The sequence below is a fragment of the Camelina sativa genome, chromosome 1 (genome assembly GCF_030686135.1).
Source record: "Camelina sativa cultivar CO46 ecotype springtype chromosome 1, ASM3068613v1".
Lineage (NCBI taxonomy): Eukaryota > Viridiplantae > Streptophyta > Magnoliopsida > Brassicales > Brassicaceae > Camelina > Camelina sativa.
The window spans coordinates 11,734,615-11,750,010 of NC_141880.1; the positions used below are offsets into that span (position 1 = coordinate 11,734,615).

Consider the following 15,396-nt stretch of genomic DNA (forward strand, 5'->3'; position numbering starts at 1 on the left):
AAATAAAAAGAATTCCTTATGGTTCACTGTAATGGACCACTGTAAGGCTGCAAAGAAGGTTCTCAGGTAATTGCAAGGCACCAAAGAGTTCATGCTTACATACAAGAGATCTGATGACCTCGAGGTCATTGGATATTCAGAATTCAGACTATGCTGGATGTGTTGATAGAAGGAAATCGACGTTTGGATATTTGTTCTTGTTAGCTGGAGGAGCAATATCGTGGAAAAGTGGAAAGCAGTCTGTCATTGCTTCTTCCACTATGGAGGCCGAATTTGTGGCATGCTTTGAGGCCACTGTTCATTCATTGTGGCTGCGGAACTTTATCTCATGACTTCGGATTGTCGATAACATAGAGAAGCCGCGGAGAATTTACAGTGATAATTCCACAGCTGTCTTCTTTTCAAAGAATGACAAGTACTCGCAAAGTGCTAAACACATGGAGATAAAGTACTTATCTATCAAAGAAGAACTGCGGAAACGTAGAGTGTCTTTTGAGCATATAAAGACGAATATGATGGTTGCCGATCTGCTAACTAAGGGATTACCACCCAATGTGTTCATTTGCCATGTAGAGCGTATGAGTGTTATAGATAAGACCATACTGTTTTGATTATAGGATCCTTATTATGTATGAGACACTATGAATTTACTGAAAGTTATGTTTCTGTTTTTATTAGACATGTTATCATTAAAGTATGTGTACACATTTATGGTTTATATATAACATAACTATTTGAGAATTAAGGTTCTTCTCAATATAAAAGAATAATATAAAATTAGAACTGATTTGTGATACATAGAAGGGAGCATGTCGTACAATGATGTGTGATCGCCATGATTCGATCAGTTTGATTTTATTTAAGTCATTAAAGGTTAAGGGAACTTGATATTGAAGTGCACATTAAAGTTATTAAACCATTAAGTTGACACAAAGGCCAAGTGGGAGAATGTAAAAATATTTTATATTCTGTGTGGCCTATGTGTCTTTCGATTTAATAGTAAAGTTCAAGTTTATATTTACAATTGTGGATTCTAATATTAAAGACGACACCATGATGAATCACTTCGATTTGTGTATTAGAATTTGGGTGTATTGATAACCCTCTTTCCTTCTATTAATTATATTATATAAGTAATATATATACATGTATATGTTATGTCTATGCACTATTAAGGGGTGATATTACAAACAAGTACAACTCTTCAAAGGTGACTGTATATAAATGTATATATATATGTGGCTGTTGAATCATTATTGCAACGGTTGTGTTCTCAGAACGTGAGAAACACTACCACACCAAACAAACACCAAGAAGAGAGATTAGTGATCTTTTTCCTCAAAGATCAAGTGAAAGCAATGAATCAAGGTTAGTGTTTTCTTCTTCTCTAAAAAAGTGTTCATGGTTGAATTAAATCAAATCTAGATAATTTTTGGAATATATAGATTTCATAAATATAGAAATCTGTATTTATATTAACCTTTGAAACAACATTGGGACCTTAGTCCTTTTTGGTCTAAACAACATTGGGACCTTAGTTCATTGTTAGTTTCTGTTGTGAATCTTTCATTATTGTGTGATTAACATAGTTTTGATAATTAACTTGGTACATATATATAAGTTTAGATCGATGGGTGGTTAGCTAGATGGGTGGATTAGGTGTCAGTTAGATGTTATAGTTCATCTTTAAGAGAGAGAGATAACCAAAATTTTAATAGAGGAAATTGAGGCCAGGTAGACTCAAACTTTTGGCCTTTCAAACACTTAGCAACTACTCAACCATTGAACCACCATACAACTGAACATTACATCAATCCGATGGTATATATTTATATACAATATTAATTAAAATAACAAAACCCACAACAATGACAATGTCGGAGATGTTCTCGCCCATTTGGGACGTTACTGATCTGGTGCTGTTATGTTATCATGAGATCCTATATTTTATGGGAAATCGACCTCCCTTTGATGAGAGCAATCCAGGTTTTGTTTAGTGTTCGATTGTCACAGTTCAGATTTCTTAATTTGGTCGTGATTATGAGGCTCACATGATGGAACTGGATTCAGATTCCGTTGCTGGGCTCTTCCAGATCACATGTCATTTCCAGATTCCTTTGCTGTTTCGAATCGTATAAATATATATTCTAAATGTGTGTGGTTCAGTGGTTGAGTAGATCTTGTGTGTTTGCGAGTTCGATTCCTCATAGGATCACTTTTATTAATAACTAGCATTTGATCCGCGCTACCCGCGGAAGTTTGATGAGATTGTTTTTATTTTGGTTGTTTTGTTAGTTTGTTATTTGGTTTGTTATTTTTCCTCTTTCTGTCTGGTTATGTTGTTTGTATATTGTCCTTTGTTCTTTTTTTTTTTTGGGTGTTTTTTTTTCAAGTTTGTAGAATGTTGTTTTTTAAGAAATGTAAAATTTATTTAAATCATTATGTTTTGTTTTATATTCATAAAATATAGAATTAGAAGTTAAGTTTTGTATAGATATTGTTTGTTTTCTTGCTTTAGTCATTAGTTCTGGTTTATTAATATTATTTCTCATTTTGTCGTTCCATTGTTTTTTGGTTTTATTAGATGTGGTTATAAGTAATGTTTTTATTATTATTTTTTAAACTTATTGATATGTGGTAGTAGCTTTTAGAAAACGCTTTTGTGTTAGGAGTAATGAGTTTATTGTTTTTGATGATAAATGTTCTGGCATCTCAATTATTTAAAATTTATTAATTTTATATTGGTTTTTGGTCTGTCTGACATTGAGCCTTATTTTCTTTTAGACTTAGCATTATGTTGGACCGTTAGTTTGTTATTGGTTTGTCTATATGATGTCGGAATGACTTTCTTTTCTTTCAAAATATGATGTCGCGTGAACGAATAGCAGAGAAGTCATTTTTCTGATCTACAGGACAGTAAGAGTTTTGAAAGTATTTCCTCCATCCTGCTAATCCTTCTTCAATCATCTTTTTTAGTGATGCATAATTTATCTCTCTGCGCTTCGCATCCGTACGGGGTAATTGGCTCTTCCCTGCTGGTTTCGTTCCATTTAAGTGTTAGTTGGTGTTAAAATCTGGTCTTTTTTATTTTTTTTTATTGGTTTCTTTTCAGAAATAATTTGTCCATTGTATTTTTGATTTGTGTTTTAATTTTGTTTCGTTTGGTCCCTAGAGTGTGGGTTTCGATTGGATGTGAATTGTGTGTTGTTAAACTAAATGTTTGCCTCTATGATGGTTTTTCCCAAAATATTGTGAGGTGTATTATTTTGTTGCCTGGTTTAGTTAGTCAATCAATTTAGGTCTAATGTGAAGATAATCTGGAAGTCGAATATTAGCATCTTTTTCGTTCAAATAATGTGTAGGTCTTAGTTTTTTCCCCAGCTTGGTGATGGTTTCGTCAGTTTTTGTCGAGTAATGTTAATTTAATTGTTAGTTGTGTTTCCCTAATCCTCTGTATGTGTTTCTAAGTTTTTCGTTTGAGTTTTTTTATCATTTGTTGTTAAGGAGGCTTGTTTTACAAAGAACACATTTTTAATGACATAAGTGTTGCTTTATCTGAAGACCTCTTTCCATATGTGTATATCCCGTTGGTCGAAAGACTTTTAGACCTGTTTTAGAGATGGTTTGTTGGACCTTGCTTCAAAATATGTTGATTTTGTATGTTGTGATTTGTTTTCATGGTAACTGGTGGTCTTATTTATTATTTTCTCCCAATCGTTTGTACTCTTGGTATTCTTTGAGTTAATGTATCTTGTTCTCTTGTTTATAATATTATGTAGGCGTAGGTTATGTTTATGAAGCAGGAAAGCAACGACTTTATTATGAAGTTTGGAAATTTCTAGAGGGGGATAACATTGGTGAGCCTTATTGTTTTGCCGGAAGCTAACAGAAAAAGACAAACTTGATCATTTGTTTAAAGTAGTAGCAGTGTGCACATCTATTTTCCATATCATTGAGGGTGCAGATGATAGTTGGTTGGACTTCTGGCAATGTATTATAGTAGCACTCTAGATTTTGGACATTGACTTTGTGTAACGATTTCTTGATATCTTTCCAGCAATGTATTGTAGTTAGTCCATGTATGGTTTGGTCGACAGAAAAATAGAATCAAATGATATTGACATGACATTAATGTTTTTTTTTGTCTTGTGAAGTAAAGTTTTAATTTTGGTAAACTGACTTGAGCATTCACGGTAAGAACGAACTGGTTCAAATCATCAATGGATACATGTTCAATCTTCGAGACTCCATGGAATGGTGCAATTGAGATGGCACCTTCTTTTAGTTTTCCCATTAGCCTGGTTGGTCATGTAGGAAAGTATGGTTAAGGCACATTAAGAACATAGTATGACCGGACAAATATAAACGATACGGGTAAACCCTTTCAATACCTATTAGCAAACTGTTGAGTTGTGTTAACGTCTCCCTCATAATGAAATCTGGTCCTAGACGTGGCATTCAGGTAGAGTTCACCTTGACGAAAAAGGATGGGTTAGTTGTGATGGTAGTTTGAGCTGATTTAAAAGCAAGGTTTTGAATGAATAAAGAAAATGCAGTGTTTCACCTCCAAATAATTTTGGGTTGATATTTGTAACTAACAATATGTTAGCCCCACCCTCCAGTGAGCTCGGATGATCATCAAAAGCACTTAGTCGCACTTTCTCCCCGCTTTCATCATGGAATACATGTGTTGCTAACAATAAAGAGGGTTACTATAAGAGCGATATATAGAAGTAAACGAAATAGATCGAAGTAGGTGAGGGACAGACCTTTCAAGACATAGGTGGACTAACATCCTCTCCAAGGTTTGTGTCATTCCATTCCGATATGGTTTGCTGGAAAAAACTTGGCCAATGACATCTAATGTGCGTCACAAAAATAGGCAACAAAAGAAAACCATAAGGCTATAAATTAATAATTGAATAAAATAACAACAACGTGAATGACTATTCATATAGAAAAGTAGAAGACGAACGCCCTTAAACTAATGTACAACAAACGTATGTGTCCCTTTCTTTGGAGAAGTTGGCTATTTCTTTTTCAAAAGAAAACGAACTCATGAGCGTTTAATTATGAAAGTTTTACTTTTAAGAGATGAAGACAATATAGGAAAAGGGAAATATTGAAAGAGTTAAAACATCAACACACATGGAAGATCTGTATTGGTGTTGGCAAGAGAAACCAACTGCTCATAAGTCCGGAACTTGTAAAACTCGTCCGGAAAAATACCGAAAGACTCGTCGACCTAATCAAAAGCAGTGGTTGCTATGAAACGTATTGAGAAAGGGGAATCGGTTAGTTTAAAACAGGAGTTGCTTCTGGTGACTTCAAAATCCGACATAATATATATTTCCCCATCACAGAGCGACTCCTCAAATTTTGAAAGATGGGTGACATTGATGGATCCTTGGATGACACAACTCTAAAAAAAACCTCACACTAGCTAAAGACATTATAATCGAGTCATTGAAAAATCTAGTAAAGATGGAAACAACCTTTTGATCAATTAGCAGGAAATCTACTCCCATTAGTTGGCCTCCTATTTTCCCGTTGCGGGCAGACCAGTGACGAATCAATCTCCCAGTGATCTTCTGGTGTAGGCGGCCAGCTTTGAGATTTGCGAATGAAACAACAGTGGAATCCATGTAAGTAAAGATAAAATTCAGAGAGTTAGGAAATTGTGAGAGGCATGAAGTTGGAGAAGAAGACGTTATATAGGAATTCACCTTGCACCAATTGAAGAAAAAGTAGTGGCCTTCAATTGAATGAGAGAGCATTGAGAGAATTCAATTACCGTTTTAGAGGAAGACGATCCGATGGAGATAGTGAAATGGTTTGAAGGATTAGCGAGTAAAGAAAGAATGAAGAAGGTGAGAGACGTTTAAGGTAACAAAATGGAAAAAAATATCAGAGGACGGTTAAGATCGCACATCAATGGCGGCTGAGTAGAGCGACTTGGTAAAGGGTTTTATCCGAAGAGCATAATAAACATGGATTAGAGATGGACTCATAATTGGCTTTAAAATAAATATTAAAGAAAGAAATAGGAATTACTAACTGGGTTGTCTCCTAAAATTGGGTTTCGAAATAATGGCCTTATTAAATTGGTAGAGGTGATGACATGACAGCACGAGGAGTGAGGAAAGTACACTCTATATATATAGATTTTTAGTAGAAAACGACGACGTTTTAAAGTCTTCAAAACGACGTAGTCTTGATTTTGACGGAAAAATGAACTCTGTTATGTTTTTTAATCATAAAATTGTTGTCGTGTTATGTTTTTTTTAACATAAAACTAGGACCGGTTCCGCGCTACACCGCGGAGAAATATTTACAAATACATACAATTTGTAACAGGTTAAAATATATTACATTTTTGTTTCTTTATGGTGAATTATACATTGGGATAAAATAGTAGGTGAAAAAAAACTGAGTAAATGGTAATATTCTGAGTTTTAATACAATCAAATATTATAAAAAAGATGAAATCTTAAATTATCGTGAAACTGAATAAAATAATAAGTAAACAGCATTAATGTTTAAAATAAATACATGAAGATATGGTGTAAGTAATTATTTTATAGAATTTTGTAAACAATTATAATTATGATGTAATGATCAATTTAGTTGCCAAAATGAAAGTATATATAATCTCAAAAATATTATTTGTAGTTGTTATACACTGCATAATTATTGTGTGTAACATAAACGATATTTTTTTTATTTTTAAATATTTTTATATTAAAATTTTATTCAAAGAATAATTTGTAATAATTAACAGAATAAACTGATCTTAGTAAAAGAATAAACTGGTCCAATTAAGAAAATCTGGATGTTACATATATATTTTAACATGGTGCCTAGTTCATTAATTTGAAAACAAAGAGAACTTTTTGTATAATTTTAAATATGTAATCATATAAAATTGGTAAAAACTACTATAAAAAAATATATCTGATTTAAAAATATCGATCGACACCAATATTTCCAGTTTCGATTAGTTTGTTTTAACTGTTGTTTGGTTTGGTTTGGTTCAATTAGAAACCCCTAAACCAAGTATATAAGTGGAGAAGCGACGAATTAAGGGTTTTAGGGTGTGTTGTTTTGTCGTCGTTGAGTGAGAAAAGAGAGAAAAAGGAGAGAAAGTGTTGGAGATTGTTTCTGTGAGATTTTGGGTCTGTTCTTGGTGTTTTTGGAGAGATCTGTAGCTGTAGAAAGGAGAGTTGTTGTTGGGAACGAAGGAGAAGGCTCCTAAGGTGTTGGTTCCACCGTTTCTCATTCAATCTTCCTGTAAAAGAGGTGAGTGCTTGACCATGGCTGATCTAAGCCTGAGATCTATTTCCTTTGGTTGTTCCTTGTCTATTTTTGGTGTTTGCTTTCTTGGGTTTGTTGTTTTAGTGTTTCCCATAGGTTCCTGAGGCGATTGGGAGAGTTTGAGACGGTTTCGTGGTGATTTGGAACGGAGGATTGACATTCGGATTCGTGCTGTTCGCGTCTGCAGAGGCAGTGTCGACCGACACCAATGTGGTGTCGGTCGACACCATGTTGTGTTAGCGTCGATCGACACCAATCTGGTGTCGGTCGACACCAATCTAGTGTCGGTCGACACCTTGTTGTGTTAGCGTCGATCGACACCAATCTAGTGTTGGTCGACACCACTCTTAACTGATTATGAGTTTGCTTTGTTTGGTGTGTTGATTGTGTTATTGGCTCAACTTAACAATAGAATCTCAGTTGCTTGTGTGTATAGCCCAGTAGATGGGAGGATGGCCTCACTAAGTATTTATAATAATACTCATGCATCTCAATATGTGTTTGTGGTGCAGGTAAAGGCAAAGTGTGATCGTGGAGTAAGGGCGATGAGGAGGAGGATGTTCTAGAGGCTTGAATGATTGTGGTCTAGCTATTGTTAGGTTGCTAGTGTTGAGTTGATAGAGCATTGTAGGATGTTGGAAATTGGTTATTGCATTATTGGTTTGATGGAATTGTTTCGTTATCCGCTGTTATTGATTGTTGCTAGGTTGTTAGTGGGTATGAGACCACTAGTAAATTAATTAAAAAAAAAAGGGTTGTTTCATTTTGGTATTAGAGCCCTTACGGTTCTAGGTCTAGGGTTCACTGTGTTTTGGCTGTTGATGTTGGGATTTCATGCTAGAGTTGATTATGTGATTTAGTCAATTGTGTGTGGCGTCGAAACTGCTTTGTGATTCCACGGTGAGTTGTGTTCATGTGTTATTAGAATTATTTGTTGTTTAGCCTTCTGTTCTTGGTGATACAGATGGTTAGAGGTGAGGATGTTGTTGGTCGCAGGCGTGGTCGTGATCGTGGTCGTGGACGTGGTTGTGGTCGTGGACGTGGTCGTGGTCGTGGTCGGGGACGAGGTCAGGTTCCCGAGGCCAGTGAGAGTGTGACCCAGAGCATGGCCAGTGAGGAGGTAGCAGAGTCACTGGTTCATCCTAGTGTGTGTGGAGACCAGGCTGGTTTAGGTGACGGCAGGGCGGATGGGCCTGGTTTCGGTCACGGTGTTGCCGCGGGTGTGGGGGTTGCAGCGGAGGGTGCTCCAGGAAGGGAGGATGTCTTGATGGGCTTGCTAACTCAGGTTTTGGCGCAGCTTCCAGCAGTGATGTCGCCAGTGGGTGGTGGGCAGGTTCCAGTAGTACCGCCAGTGGTTGGTGAGCATGTTCCAGTGCTGCCTCCAGTGGTAGGTGGGCAGGTTCCAGCGGTGCAGCGGTGCAGCCTGTGGCGGGTTTGCAGGCAGGTGTGCAGCCAGAGGCCGAGATAGTGGACACTCAGTATGTGCAGATGATGGTGCAGCTGCAGCGAGTGGGAGTGGGGTCTTTCTCAGGAGGTACAGATCCGAGTGTAGCAGAGGAGTGGAGGGAGCGGATGGAGGATCTTTTCTAGTCGCTTCGGTGTCCCGACCAGTTTAGGGTGGATTTGGCAGTTCACTACTTGTCAGGTGATGCACGTGTGTGGTGGAGGTCGGTGAAAGCACGGAGGGTGCAGCGGGATATGACTTGGGTGGATTTTGTGAGGGAGTTTAACTCCAAGTATTTTCCACAGGAGGCTCTTGATCGCATGGAAGCATGGTTCTTGGGATTGACTCAGGGGGACCGTATAGTGCGGGAGCTCGATGCTGAGTTCAGTCGGCTTGTGGGGTATGCAGGTCGGGCTTGGGAGCCAGAGTCGGCTCAGATGCGGAGGTTCTTGTTGGCTTTGCGGGATGATCTGAGGATTCGGTGTAGAGTTATGAGCTATGCTACGAGAGCGGAGCTGGTTGAGGTTGAAGCCGGGCTAGAGGACGACTTGAGGTTCAAGTTGTAGTCCGTGGTTGGAGCGGGTACAGAGTATTCCAGCCCATCTCTCTTTATACCTGGTCGCTTAGGGGTGGTTGGTTGTGCGACTAAGTACCAAGATGAGGTGGTGCTCGGGATGCGGGTTGATGGATTGGATGGTGGTATCTTATTTTTTCTTATGTATTTTCATTGCGGTTGTAACAATTATGACTTTTTTGATATTAATAAGATGAGTATTTTTTTCTTTATGTTTGACTGTTGTTGTCATGGGAAAAGGAGAAATAGCTCGTGTTTCTATTTTGGGATGTTTCCATAAATACAAAGTTTCCACAAAAAGGAGGTGTCCAGAATAAGAAAGTTTCTAAAAATGGATTTTTTGTGGAAGGTGTTGAGGTAGATATAGTCGGGAGATACTCGATGGCATCAGACTTGTTTGCTCAAGGTCATGAGGGCCCAACTCATGTGATACCGATAGCTCTATGGACTTTGTGGCCAGAGAGTGGGAGTGGTATGTTGCTTCGGATGAAGATCGAAGAGCGTGCTTTAGGGTGACGACCCAAGAGCAGGATTTTTGAGACTCTCTGGATACCGTAGCTGTGAGCCACGGCTTGGCAGTGAGCCGGTATGTCTCGAGGGTTGCAACCTGAGAGCGGGGGGAGTGGGTGTGAGCGACTCCCTGGATACCGTAACTGTAGGCGGTGGCATAGCAGTGAGCCAGTATGTCTTGATGGTTGCGATCAGAGAGCGGGGGGAGCGTGTGTAAGTGACTTCCTGGATGTCGTAGCTTAGGGTGGTTGGCCTGATAGCGAGTCGGCATGATTCGTTGGTTGCGACCATGGACGGGGGAAGCACTGAGTTACAAGCAAATAATGTATTGGATGTGAGTATATTGGCTAGAGGGAGACCTCGGGTTCAGTCTGAGGTGTGCGGACTGTTGCGACAGTTGCACGGGAAACCTTGACTGACGGTGTTCAGTCCGGTCGGAGGACGTGCGGGCCGTGTTGATGGTGGCACGGAGGGCCTTGACAGATGGACGGTGCTGCGAGATTCGAGGATGAATCCTTGTTGGTGGGGGAGAATTGTAACATCCGCGATCCAGATATGGCATTTTTGGTCTGAGTGTCGATCGACACCCTTGGTGTATCGATCGACACCAATATTTCCATCTTCGATTGGTTTGTTTTAATTGCTGTTTGGTTTGGTTTGGTTCAATTAGAAACCCCTAAACCAAGTATACAAGTGGAGAAGCGACGAATTAAGGGTTTTAGGGTGTGTTGTTTTGTCGCCGTTGAGTGAGAAAAGAGAGAAAAAGGAGAGAAAGTGTTGGAGAGTGTTTTTGTGAGATTTTGGGTCTAATCTTGGTGTTTTTTGAGAGATCTGTAGCTGTAGAATGGAGAGTTGTTGTTGGGAACGAAGGAGAAGGTTCCTAAGGTGTTGGTTCCACCGTTTCTCATTCAATCTTCCTGTAAAAGAGGTGAGTGCTTGACCATGGCTGATCTAAGCTTGAGATCTCTTTTCTTTCGTTGTTCCTTGTCTATTTTTGGTGTTTGCTTGCTTGGGTTTGTTGTTTTAGTGTTTCCCATAGGTTCCTGGGGCGATTGGGAGAGTTTGAGACGGTTTCGTGGTGATTTGGAACGAAGAATCGACGTTCGGATTCGTGCTGTTAGCGTCTGCAGAGGCAGTGTCGATCGACACCAATCTGGTGTCGGTCAACACCAATCTGGTGTCGGTCGACACCACTCTTAACTGATTATGAGTGTGCTTTGTTTAGTGTGTTGATTGTGTTATTGGCTCAACTTAAAAATAGAATTTCAGTTGTTTGTGTGTATAGCACAGTAGATGGGAGGATGGCCTCACTGAGTATTTATAATAATACTCATGCATCTCAATATGTGTTTGTGGTGCAGGTAAAGACAAAGTGTGATCGTAGAATAAGGGTAATGAGGAGGAGGATGTTCTAGAGGCTTGAAGGATCGTGGTCTAGCTATTGTTAGGTTGCTAGTGTTGAGTTGATAGAGCATTGTGGGATGTTGGAACTTGGTTATTGCATTATTGGTTTGATGGAATTGTTTCGTTATCCGTTATTGTTGATTGTTGCTAGGTTGTTAGTGGGTATGAGACCACTAGTAAATTAATATATAAAAAAGGGTTGTTTCACTTCACTTGAAGTCGAAAGACTTCATACCGTTCTTGACCTTCAATTGACAAACCAGACATCTGAGCATAAGAAGAGAATTAGGAGAGTGTTGTGATTAAATGGAGAGATAACAGAGTCTATAGAAAAAGCGTTAGATAAATAGGTATGAAAAAAGGTTATAGAAATAGTTGAAGTTGATTTTGGCCATTTTCTCATACGGAAAAGCTATCATTTTCTTGAGATTAGTATCAGAAATTGGGACATATAACCATAACGAATGAAAAAAATTAAGAAAAGAAGTCATTATTATTGAAATTCATTATATATATCATTAATTTCATCACCCGGCAGCTTCCTGACTAATGAGGAAAAAAAAAAAAAGCAGATTGGGACAAAGTATTGAAAAATAAACCAAAATATGGAGCTACCAAATGTTAACGAAGATTCAACCTTAGTGTGCTTGTTTTTTTTTTTTTTTTTGATCTATTGTTAAATTATCTATACATGTAGCATATGGTTAGGATTATGTTTGTTAGTAATCGAGAAAATCGTGAGCAAACTTTAAGTTTAGAAAATATAGTAATTTGAAATAAATGTTAATATTTAATATTTATTGCATAAATAAATTATAGAAAACATCAGCAAAGCCATCCATATATAAATAAATTATTTTTCTAGATTATAGAATCTTAGTTGCTTGTGTGTATAGTCCAGTAGATGGGAGGATGACTTCACTGAGTATTTATATAAATATTTATATGGATTCACTACTTTTTCTAGATTTGGTACAAATTATTTTTGGAATGTACAGAATTTGGTCCGACCATTTTGGAAAATCGCGATTAGGAGGGAATAATTGTTAACAAAAATCGAAAACCTTACATTAATTTAATAAATCGTAAATTATAAATCTAATTCATTAACATTTTTCAAATTTCCAGAATTTTTTAGAAAAAGAACTAGAAAATTTTAAATTTAGGAAAATTTTAAATTTATGGAAATAAAAAAAACTATGTACAATATCCCACATCGGCTAGAAAATTTTTAAACAATGATTCAGAACCAGTATAAATAAGATTAATATGCTTCCAACAACGAATGAGCAGGAAAGCTTGATTTATCATGCTTCCAAGTTTAAAACTATATTCGGTTTGATCCAGTTTTTTATTTAATCAAATTGAAACTTTAAAAAGTTTCAAAAAATATATTATAATATTTAAAAAAATTTAAAGTTTTAATATTACAAATATTGAAACTTTTAAAAGTTTTTAGCTTTTAAAAAGCTAAAAAAAATTATAATTTTTAAATTTTAAAAGTTTAAAATATTATAAATATTGAAACTTTTTAATAGGTTCAAAATTTGTATTTCGAAACCTTCTAAAAGTTTAAAATATTATAAGTATTTATGTAAAACATAAATTATCTTATTTATCTACGTTTGTGCTTTTTATTTCTTATGAGCTGTAAAACATATTTTTGTGTATGATTTTATAGATGAGTTGATATTCTTTCATTGGTTTTTAATTTTTTTTATCTTATTTTTTATTTTTATGAGAAAAGAAATGATTTTGTTCTGGCCTTTGATGGATTAATAAGTTGTGTGGTAGTCTAAAAAAAGGTTTTTTTAGTGGAAGAATGTGAAGAAGTTGAAGAGGATGAAGAAGAAAAAGAGTATAGCGAATAACTAGACGGGAAAAGTAATGATGACGATTACCACAAAATCTGACAATAGAAATGACAAGAAATAATATGAAGAATAAGAAAACATTGAATAAAAAACACGAAAACATAGGTTGTAGCGATCAATTAAATATGAAAACGAGTTATATTCATGATGATAAAATTGTTTTGTTTTTCTGGTGGTCAAAGAAATGGTTTAGGATATGTGAGGTCATCCGTTTAATTCGTCTCGCTTAGATGTCGAGTTAAATTCATGATTTTTTTTATCAGATTTGATTTTATAACACAATTGATTTTTATATTTCAAAAAAATTATGTATCTGAAATTTAATTTTGTCCTTAATACTAATTTAAGTTTTTTATAAGATAATATTTTATTATTGTCATCAATCATATATAGTTTTCATCAAAATATATCAAATATACTCACGCTTAGCGTGGGTTCAAAACTTAGTATATTTAATGATAATGGTATTATTCGTAAATATGCTGTAACTCCAAGCCATGACTTGTATCGTAATGTATAAAAAGCCCGACTAGATCCCAAAACCCACGATTGGCCAAGCTTTGTTTAGGGTTTCTGTATCTTCCTATAACCGCCATTATATAAATCAGAGGAAAAGTAAGAGGAGAGGTTTTGATTGCAAAACCCAAACAATGAGGACAAAGACGAGGATCTCTAATCTTCATGATGATTTGGTAAAGGAAATTTTCATTAGGGTTCCTTTGACATCCATGAGAGCTGTTCGACTAACCCGCAAAAAGTGGAACAATCTAGCCAAGTACTGTCAGAACTTTACGAAGATGCACATCGGTAAAGCCTTAGCAAAGGAAGCTGACTCTCTGATGATCGTTAGCAGTAGTTCTTCTACTCTTGACTTGATGAGCATTGTCATCAACAGATATCCATCTATAGAGATAGAGCATAAAGGCAAAGTTACTTGCCTTGACGAACAAGTAATTATATATGACTTCTTTCACTGCGAGGGTTTAATGCTATGCATATTGAAAGGTGAACCTAAGTGTGTGGTTTGGAATCCGTATTTGGGGCAATCAAGGTGGATCGAGTTTAGATTTTATCATCACCCATATAAAATGGACAGATTCTTTTACGCTCTTGGATATTTCGATAAGAAGAGCCAATCTTGCCGTAGGCACAAGCTCTTCAGGTTTACAAATCGTTACCACCAAGCTGATCCCGAAAAGCATTTTTTTTGGTATGAGATTTATGATTTTACTGCTAAAAGGAACGACGAGAATTTTCAAGAAGTCTTGGTCGATTGCATAATCTGTTTCGATTTTACGAGTGAGAGTTTTGGCCCGCTCTTGCCTCTGCCCGTTACTGGTGGGCGTTATGACTATACCAGTTTATCTCGTGTTAGAGAAGAGAAGTTTGCGGTTTTACTTCAGCAACGTGATTCAATGCTACTTGATTTATGGATTTCTACTAAGATTGAGACTGAAGAGGTGCTGTGGAGCAAGTTCTTGAGAGTCGAAACTGCTGGATTTAATATTCCATTTATAAGTGGAAGCTTCTTCATTGACGAGGAGAAGAAACTCGCCTTTGGTTCTCTTGTAGATAAGCGCCACAAGGTTATTGTCATTGGAGAGGCTAATTACCGTAGGGTATTGAATTTCGGGCGAGAGTTTGGTGACGAAGATGGTTGGCTGGATTTGTGTTCTTATGTTCCAAGTTCAGTGCAAATCAATCAACCTGCAGAACGGGAAGGGAAAATACAAAGCGATTTGGAAAAGCGTCGATATGATGAAAACATGTCGAGACTTGTCTCACTTGGATTTTATGACCAATATAATTTATGCCGGAGGAAGGAGGCAAAAGGAGAAAACGAGATATTATGACCAATATTATTGAAACTGAATTTACGCCTTACGTATGGCTTTCATTTACTCATTCTTCTCTTTGATCAAGATTACTCTATTATAAGATTTTTGTAAACAAAACAGTAACATTAATTTTCTCATATGTACATTCAAAATAGATATATTGGCTGCGATTGTTTTAAGGGATGCAGAAGTAAAACCATAAAATTTGGGATTTACAGAGCTGATTGATTGCACAATTAGTAGTCACATATCTGAAGAATCTAGCAAACAGAACCAATGGAAACCGAAGAGGAAGGAGAAATAAAGGGATCGTAGTCTTAGCTTGTCTTGGTCTTTTGGCTTTGTGTCTTAGGCCTTTTCAGATTCTTTATCTCTACTAATGTGATCAATAAAATTCTCTTACAAGGAACATCGTTTACATGAGAGATGGACGAGTAC

The 15,396-nt window shown here is 36.7% G+C and overlaps 1 long non-coding RNA gene and 1 pseudogene across 1 annotated transcript; both read left to right on the top strand.

The window, feature by feature from the left end:
- Window positions 1-1,259: 1,259 nt before the first annotated feature.
- On the top strand, window positions 1,260-4,132 carry LOC147949801 (uncharacterized). Its single transcript, XR_015595579.1, has 2 exons — window positions 1,260-1,368; window positions 3,780-4,132. It is a non-coding gene; the product is annotated as an uncharacterized LOC147949801 (long non-coding RNA).
- Window positions 4,133-13,917: 9,785 nt separating this feature from the next.
- Window positions 13,918-15,000, top strand: LOC104707294 (putative F-box protein At5g41500 pseudogene; annotated as a pseudogene).
- The last annotated feature ends 396 nt before the right edge of the window (window positions 15,001-15,396 follow it).